The sequence below is a fragment of the Echinops telfairi genome, unplaced genomic scaffold (assembly GCF_000313985.2).
Source record: "Echinops telfairi isolate 266 unplaced genomic scaffold, ASM31398v2 ScPeMD7_655;HRSCAF=1070, whole genome shotgun sequence".
NCBI classification, from domain to species: domain Eukaryota; kingdom Metazoa; phylum Chordata; class Mammalia; order Afrosoricida; family Tenrecidae; genus Echinops; species Echinops telfairi.
Genome location: NW_022104553.1, coordinates 32550959 through 32560270, shown reverse-complemented (window position 1 = coordinate 32560270; position 9312 = coordinate 32550959). Strand labels below are relative to the sequence as shown.

General features: G+C 54.9%; 1 long non-coding RNA gene across 1 annotated transcript in view; it reads left to right on the top strand.

Annotated features, from left to right (window-relative positions):
• LOC123522026 overlaps window positions 1–9275 on the top strand; it is a 145269-nt gene extending 135994 nt beyond the window's left edge. The window contains exon 4 of the long non-coding RNA XR_006680337.1: window positions 8951–9275. This is a non-coding gene — a long non-coding RNA (uncharacterized LOC123522026). The remainder of the gene's footprint in view (window positions 1–8950) is intronic.
• Window positions 9276–9312: the final 37 nt, after the last annotated feature.

The window sequence follows — 9312 nt, the reverse complement described above, 5'->3', positions numbered from 1 at the left end:
ATGTCCCAGATGGCCAGTGGGCAGCTGGGGTCTGAACGGAACAGGGGAGGGGCATGAAGGTGTCCATAGGATGCAGCTGGCACGTGGAGGGGGTTTGTCACATGCTGGCATCAGCAGGGAGGGGCTCCTGGGCTCCCTGGACTGGTACGCACACTTGGAGCCAAGTGTGTCAGGAGGGAACTGTGGTGCACACAGCTTTTCTCCCCAGCCACCTGTAGGTGATCTTGAACCCGCAGGCTCCCAGCTAGCAGCCAAGTGCATTAGCTTCATCATCCCGGCACTGTAGTTCAGCTGTGCACGGACTAGCCCTCAACGTTCAGAACGAAGGAGGTGCCGCCTTGTAAGGGTCTGGGGGTGCACCCTCCTCCTCGGTGGGGCTGCTGCAAGCCAGGGGTGCAGGAAGCGCTCCAGGCTGTGAAGGAATCCGTCCCCTAGAAGGAGGTCTTCGGGCACCCTGGTGGCAGAGGGGTTGTATGTTGCTGCTGGCCTCAAAGTCAGCAGTTTGAAGCCACCAGATGCTCTGCGGGAGTCTGCCCTCTGCTGGAATGAATAGGTTATGGTGCTTCATGCATTCATTCACTCATTCATTCATTCACAAGCCTAGTGCTCGGAATGCAAGCTCTGCTGTACAGTCTCCATGCAAACACAGCCTGCCCTGCTTTCTCTCTGGGCGTAGGCCTGCAGTGGAAGAAAGCTTTACTCTCAGGCAGCGAGTGTGTAAAAGTGAATAGCTGGCCAGCCCGGGGAGGGCAGTCTCATGCTCAGGGGCTCGCCTGGGCATGTCCTTGATAGAGACTGGGGCATCAGGGGCCGCATACATGGTGCCCAGCAGAGCCCTGGTCAGGCTGCTCTGAGGAACCAATCCCATGAGCTTTTCTGCCACAGCGCCCTTACCTGAGTCCCTTTTCCGTCCCTGCGGCCTGCCCGCCACTGTGACGTGGTATGCAGGTGCTGATGAATGTTGGGTAAAGGTGTGGGTGGGTTTTTTTGTTTTGTTTTTTTAATCATTTTATTGGGGGCTCATACAACTCTTATCACAATCCATATATCCATCCATTGTCTCAAACACACTTGTACATATGCTACCATCATCGTTTTCAAAGCATTTTCTTTCTACTTGAGCCCTTGGTATCAGCTCCTCATTTTTTCCCTTCCCTCCCTCCCTCATGAACCCTTGATAATTTATAAATTATTATTATTTTTTCATGTCTTGCACTGTCTGGCGTCTCCCTACCCCCTTGTCTGTTGTCCATCCCCCTGGGAAGGGGTTATAGGTAGGTCATTGTGATCGGTTCCCCCTTTCTCCCCCCACCTTCTCCTTACCCTCCTGGTATGGCTACTCTCAATATTGGTCCTGAGGGGTTCATTTGCCCTGTATTCCCTGTGTTTCCAGCTCTTTACATGCTGTGGTGTAGCCAGAGGTAGGATTAGGGTCATGATAGTGGTGGGGGAGGAAGCATTAAAGAACCAGAGGAAAGCTGTGTGTCTCATCGGTGCTATACAGTGAACCCTCGTTTATCGCGGTTAATCGGTTCTAGACCCTACCGTGATAAATGAAATTCCGCGAAGTAGGATTCCTTATTTGTAAATCAAATATTTTCGTAGTTAGAGCATAGAGGACATGGAAAAACACCCTTTAGTCACCATTACACTCGTATTACCCAATTTATTAAACGAAAAAGGGAAAATACAGTAAAACATTTTGGATGTTACAATTATCATTTATTATTTATTATATTATTTATGGCATCAAGCGTGTACAGTATGAGCCAACCAGTGGCAGTAATGACAGAGCATGCGCTGTTACGCAAAAACCGCGATAGAGAGAAGCCGCGGAAGTCGAAGCGCAAAGTGGCGAGGGTTCACTGTACTGCACCCTGACTGGCCCATCTCCTCCTACGACCCTTCTGTAAGGGGATGTGTAATTGCTTACAGATTGGCTTTGGGCCTCCACTCTGCACTAATCCCCTCATTCACATTATGATTTTTTGCTCTGGGTCTTTGATGCCTGATACCTGATCCCTTTGACACCTCATGATCACCCAGGCTGGTGTGCTTCCTCCATGTGGACTTTGTTGTTTCTCAGCTAAATGGCCGCTTGTTTATCTTCAAGCCTTTAAGACCCCAGATGCTATATCTTTTGATAGCCGGGCACCATCAGCTTTCTTCACATTTGCTTCTGCACCCACTTTGTCTTCAGCAATTGTCAGAAAGGTGAGCATCTCAGAGTGCTGGATTATTAGAACAAAGTGTTCTTCTGTTGAGGGAGTACTTGAGTGGAGTCCCAATGTCCCACTGCTACCTTAATACTAAACCTATAAATATATGCACATAGATCTATTTTTCCATCATCATATGTAAACATATTTACACATATACATGCCTGTATTCAGACCTCTGTAAATGCCCTTTGCCTCCTAGTTCTTTTGTTTATTTCTTTTTACTTTCCTCTTGTCCCACTATCATGCTCAGCCTTCATTTGGGTTTCAGTAATTCCTCTCGGTTACATTGACCTTGCTCAAGCCCTACCAGACCTCCTACACCCTCCTCACCATCGATTTTCTGTCACTTGTAGTTCCCTTGTCCCTGGGTTAACACCCACTTCCTTTCCCCCGCCTCCCCCTCTCCTATGTCCCCCTGGAACTGTTGTCCCACTGCTCGTGTATCCCTCCTATCCCATCCAGATAGACATGCAGAGACAACAATATGCACAAACACAAGACTGAGCACAACAAAGCAACAATAGAAAATAAAACAATAGCTACAACTACAACAAAAAGGCAACGACCAAAAAAAAGCCTGTAAATAGTTCAAGGTCTATTTGTTGTCCTTTACAAGTATTTTCCAGTTGCGTCTAATGGGGCGCCACGCCTTGGCCCCAGTCTATTTTTGGTGTCCCCTGGGGACGTCATTGCTCTGCTCCCCTTGCTGCTCTGTTGCATGCCCCAGCGTCTCGCCTTGTATGGTGGAGTCAGGGCGGGCACAATTCCCACACTCTGTCTCCAGTGTTGTCCCCTGTAGGGCTATGGGTCAGTGAGGAACATTGTGTCTCATGATGGGGCCGGCCATATGGTCCTCTCTGTGCATTGGCTGCTCTGAGCAGGGATGTTGTCCTCAGGGCTTGGTGGGCCAGGATGTGCTCCACTCTTTTTTCCTGCCCCTCATTTGCTCCCGTGTGCTCTGATCAGACATGTCCCTCTCCCTGAGCTGTAGCTTCAGTGCTGTCCTCTGAAGTGAATTCTTCTGGGGGACTGGGGGTCTGTCCACTTAGTTGGTAATGGGGCCGGCCCCGGTGTGGGTTTTTGAAGCTCGTCAACAGATGTAAGCTTTGCTTCATTTATTTCTTCAGTAAATTATAGGGGGGGGGTGCTTCCAAAGGTGGCCCACAGAGCAGAGCCCTTGCCATTCCAGTGACATTCAGTGTGTAAACGTGCCTTGGCGGGATGATGTGTCGAGTGTGTGGTCTTTGAGTGAGTGTGTGCATGTGTACTGGGGAAACAAATGAGGTGTGTGTACCCAGAAGCTGCCCGCCCTGTGTGTTCAGGAAGTGTGTCCTGTCAGGTAAGCAGGTAGACGTGAGTGTGGCATTCGAAGCGCGATGGGGACTGGGACTGGCCGGTCTGCAGTCAGGCCAGGAGCTCGTCTGTGACCAGAGGGGGTGTGGGATGGGACTGACTCCGAAATTGAACAGCAGGGGTCCAAGAAGGAACCCCTCCACCCTGTAGACATCTGTAGGGCCCGGGACAGCCTACTTCCTGCCTCTTCATCAGTCTCCTGGTCGTGGAGTGGCAATCATAAAGGCACCCAGACAAAGGTGGTGAGCATTCAGAGAGAAACATCTGCTGCGTGCTCAGCGCAGAGCAGGGCCAGGCCCACACAAGTGTCTCTATGTAACCACTGCTGGAGGTGTGTGTGCATCGTGTGGCAGGTGCGTAGTGTAACTAAATGGTCAGGGGTGGGCCGCCTGCGGGTGCCATTTGACGTCGAGATTGAGAGGAGGACAGCAGCCCCCCGCTTCTCAGCTCTCAGTCCCTTCTCTGGGGGCCGCTGTGGCTCCCTCCTTCACGCCCTCTCACACGCAGACTTCGGCGCTCCTGGGTAAACCTCCCCGGGTCTCATCCGTTCTGACCCAGTCTCATGGTTTGTTCTGGGCCAGAGAGAGGTGCCCTCCACTTCCCACACCTCTAGTCTATTGGTTAAGAGTCAGGGCAGGGCCCTAGAGGGGAGCCCCCCCACCAAAGTTAAACCAGAGAAGCAAACTACAGCACCTTCTACTGTCCCAGCCTCCTGGCTGTTGGGTGCTGGCTGGAGTCCCCCGCTCCCTCAGTGACAACTTGGGAACATTTGCACACAGGTACACCGTCATGCAGGTAGGCAGGCACGTACCATGGCCTCTGGACCGGCTCCGAGGTACCTGTTCGATGGGGGCCACACTGCCTTTCTGGGTCTCTGCAGGCCGAGCAGGAGGGAAACACACAGGCTTCCCCTCTGAGATGCTGCCCCTTGCCCAGCCCCCGGGGGTGAGTCCTGACTGGCCCAAGGACAAGCCAGTCAGGACCATCACAGCTCCTGGCCTTCTCAGCCTCCCTGTCAGCTGGCATGGCCATGTGACCAATTTCTGGCCACTGAGACATGGAAACACCTCCACGGAGGAGTGGGAAAGGGGGGAGGGAAGGTTCTGGAAAAGATGTTTCTCCCTGATTGCTTCAGACTGGTGGCTGGCACATTCTGACATCACCCCTGCCCGTCCTCCCTGACCCGTGGTTCCGTGAGAAGCAGGCTGTGGCTGTCATCTTGTGGCTGTGAGGCACTGCACCACGAGAGGGAAGCCAGCAGCACAGGAGGGAGGCGGAGGGACCCAGGGAAAGGGCCTGCTGTCCTCAGGGTCCAGCCGGGCATCTCTGGTCTCCTTCTTACTGAGACCATTAAATGTGTCGGTACCCCAGGCCCCGCCGGGTGGTACGCTGTTACTTGCAGCAAATGCGGCCGGACCGACTCTCCCACCTCAGCGCCCCTCTCTTCACACCGCTGGTTACTCGCCACCTCAGCCACAGCCCCCACAGCCCCCGTGTCACGCAGCAGCCTCGTATGCCAGCAGCACAGGCTAAGCCTGGGCAAGCCTGGGACTTCTCTGAGGCTTACAGAATCTCCAGGAGGTCAGAAGAGCAGTCTTGCTTGAGAAATTAGGGGACAAAGGTGGGGGAGCAAGGAGAGAAGGAGCCCCGACAGAAGCCATTTCCTGGGGAATGCCAGCTCCCCCTGCCATTTACCAGTATACCCTGCACCCTCCTTGCCCTCATGAGCCCTGTGCGGGGCCCCAGGAGAGCCTGCAGGCCCACTCAAGGCTGTGTTTCTGTGTGTGTGTGTGTGTGTGCGCGCGCGCGCGCGCGCACGCGCCCATGCACACAGGGTAGGTTCCGCCAAAGATACACAATATAGGGGTAATTGGAGCAGGTGCTGGGGCAGCAGGGAGACCTGGTGATCTACCGGAGATCAACCAATGAAAACCCTATGGGTTGCAACGATCCTCCGCCATGGGTCCTGGGGCTGGCACCGGGCCAGGCAGCATCTCCTATCTAACTAGCCTGTGGGCGACCAGTCTGGATTTGAACCCCGGCAGGCTCGGTGGTTCCATGAGGGTTTCCCATCAGGAAGGTCCGGGTGCTTTTAGGAAGGGTGAGCTTGAAGGGAGACAGCTGGGAAGGGAGCAAGCCTGTACCAATCCCTGGGACCTGGAGAGTCTGGGGGTGCCGCTCCCCGTCTGCATGTCACAGGCAGACCCAGCCACACCTGCTCAGAGAGGGATTTGTGCAGAGACTGGGGCCGACAAGAACATCTGTGTATTTTCACAGAGGGGAGCAAATTGGATTGGGGGCTTCTGACCGGGCTGGAAGCAGAGTGCTGGCAACCAAGCCCATCTGCCAGGAGGTGCTGGCACAAGCAAGTCTGAGCCAGTTTGCACCGCCTGCTTCGCTAACTGGCCTCAAAGAGCTGGTCTTTCCCTACGCTCGGCGCAGGCTGAGCCCAGGCTGGGGCTCCTGTGCAGGCTGGCCTGCCAGCCCCGCAACGGTGCCCTCACTCGGCCTGGGAGACAGAGCCCCGCTGAGTGGAGCCCTGGGCTCCATCCGTCATCTCTGGCAGAGCAGCCGAGTGCTGCTCCCCTGCCCCGGCCCAGCCTACGGTAGGAGGGGGCTTCCAAAAGGTGTTGGGAAGACCCCATTATGTTTCCATTTCCATTGTCCCCAGAAGCCCGCTCATATTTCTCGACCCTCACGGTGGTGTCTGTTGGTGATGTTCGTAAAAGGCATTTATTTGTTGACCAGAAACGCGTGCAACTAATTGAAGACGTTGCCACTGTTTTGCACAACTATTCAGACACTAGGGTCTAGCAGCTGCCCAGATTCTCAAGGTGGGGTGAAGGCAGTCAAAAAAGAAATGAGGGCGTTTAGTAGGGGAAGGAGGGCTTTAAGGGACAGAGGCTGGGAGTAGGGAAAGGCCCAGTCCCCCCACCATCCCCTGCACCCCTGGGCCTTTGGCATCTGTTTCCATGCCCTTCTTCCAGCGGTCCTCTCTGCTTGGTAGCCTGGGGTTGGTGGTGTGGGAGTTCTTCGCTGTTTCTACTGGAAAATGCTATGCACTGATTTGTCGCCGGTCACCTAGCACCTACATTCCCATAGGCTCCGTTGCCAGGGTGGGGCCATCGGTCTGCCCCTTTGGAGGGTGGCCTCCCTGCTACCACCCCTCGCCGACCCAGCCCTCTGGGCCTTCCAGTGGCCTCATTTCTACCCCCTTCTGTGCCCGTCCCCTCTGCTGCCCCCATGCTCCTGAGAAACAGGAAGGGGCTGCACCCCCAAAGAGTTTCCTTCCTCAGAAGCTGTGCTCCTCCTCAGTATAGCTATGTGACCTCACTCACCCGGCACATCTAGGTTAGGGAAGGCCCCCTTATCCACACAACACACCTCCGCGGGCGCCTCTAGTTTCCTTGCATTTGAAGTAACAATTAATGTTGACCAGACTGGCCCTCTGTCTCTGAACAAGATCAGCTCTGTTAGAAGCAAGACGGGGCATGGTTATTGGGGTCACAACGCTCAGAAGATGGAGATGGAGACAAAGGGGGCTTGATCCCATGGAGGGTGCTGTGCTGCTTGGCCTCGATGTCAACTCCTCCCTGGAGGACTACGCGTCAGTAGGCACCTGCACAGCGGCCAGGCAGCAGCCACGGCTGGGCGTTGGCACATACACATGGACGAGCGTCCTGGACGCCGTTCTCCCTGCTGGGGACTCTTGCATGAGCAGCGCCAACAGCCCTGGCGCTGAATTGACATTGCCGTGGCGGAGGCAGCCAGCAAATGGGTCATGAACAAACCATTGCAGTTGGGATCTGCTAAGGAGGAGGAAAAGCAAGCAGAGCAGGTGGTGAGAAAGGTCTGAGGGCGGCGGGGACTTGCCCACCTACACTGGGGGCTGGGGGAGGTGCTTGAAGAGCTGGCATCAGCAAAGGAACCAGCTTGCCAAGGAGCAGGGCAGAGACGATCCAGTCGGCCTGGGCTGAGCTCGGGGGTCAGAACAGAAATGAAGGCCAATGTGAGTGGACTTGAGCCGGGGAGAGGAGAGATGCCAAGGAGGCCGGCAGGGGCAAGATCTTAGGGGTCTTGTAAGTTGGGAGGCATTTGGGTTTTAGTGTCAATCACTGGGAAGTCCATAGCCTCTGAGAGAAAGGGGCTGATGTACCCATTCATAATCAGAAAATAAAAAGTCAGTGCTGACCCATGATGACACTGAAAGACAGGGTAAAGCTGCCCCTGTGGGTTTCTGAGCCGGTAGCTCTTGATGGGAGCAGAGGCCCCTCTTCCGTAGTGTCCGTTCATCACAGGTTCCCAGGGCGTCCCCGGCGTCCCCTTCTGGCTTGCCTCCCCTCAAGCCCTCCGGCGTTCTCACTTCCTTTCTGGGGGGGCTGCCTGCGGAGCAGCTGGACAAGAATTTGGGCACCACGCACAGCCACCAGTTTACAGGAACTACAAAGGGTCAGGGGAAGGCGTCAGACGGCACGGCAGGGCATGGCCAGCGGGTCCAGAAAGCAGGAAGCTACAGGACAAGGGCCCTGGTCCCTTCAAGTACATGACATCAGATCTAAGGAAGCAGGGGGGTTTTCTAGAGTAGAAGAGCTTTAAGAAATTCATCTACCAGAGCCAAGTGTGACGTGAGTTTGGATCGTGATTTGAGCAAACCAACTCCAAGAGGACACTTTTGAGGCAATGGGGGGTATTTTAATGCAGGTAACAAGTCATTCAAAAACTCAGGGTAAAACTGCCCACCAAGAATTTTCAAGACTGTAACTCTTTGGGAGTAGAAACCCCCGTCTTTCTCCCAAGGAGCCTGTGGTGATTTGAAACTGCTGGCCTTTCGGATCATAGCCTAATGCATAACCACTTCACCACCAAGACAGGGCTGTAGACGGCATTAAATAATTCTGATGAGTATGCTCATGGTCTCATGATAGTCATCTGACGACTTTATTTTTTTAAAAAGACTATCAAGGTAAGATGTTTAAAGGTAGAATGTCTTGATGTGTGGGGGTGTCTTTAGACTTCTGTGGGGGGTTGGGAGTGAGTGCTAACAGGTAAGGTTTCTTATGGGGGTAAATATTCCATAACTGGATAGTTGGTAAAGGTTACACACCTAGCGAATAGCCTAAAAACCACACTGAATTCTACTTTAAAGTGGTGAGTTTCGTGTTAGGTGGAACACTGTAGGTGTGGATAGATCGTTGGTGGGTACGTGGGGACTCCATGGTCGTCTTCTCCCGCTGAGTGGGTTTGAAATCGCGCCAACGGTGACTCCTCTAAGTGCATGTTCAAGGGCTGCTCCACCTGCCGTGGCCCGTGTTTATTCTCGGGACAGCCCCATCGCCGCAGCCGCCCCTCACGTTGTCTTCTCTTCCCCTTTGCAGCACGGCGGGAGGACCCCTGCAGCCCGCCAGTCCTGGACATCACCAGCGCTTCGCCCTGCCATGCGGAGCGGCCCTCCGTCCACGGCCCCCAGGACAGCGCCCGCCTCCTGAGGCGGTCCTGGCCCAGCGGTGCACAGCGATGGTGGAGAGCTGGCCTCCACAGGCGCACGACCTTCCCGTCCGGTTTCGGGGGCCATCCTCCTTCGTCCAGGGGCCGGCGGCCCTGAACAATGGCTGAGGGCTGGGGGGCCCCATAGAGTCGCCTCACAGCTCCCGGCGGCCCGCTGCAGCCCCAGCGCGCGCGCCCGTGGACTATGACCACCTATCGGCCGCTTCCCAGTGATGGCGCGGAGCTGGCGGCC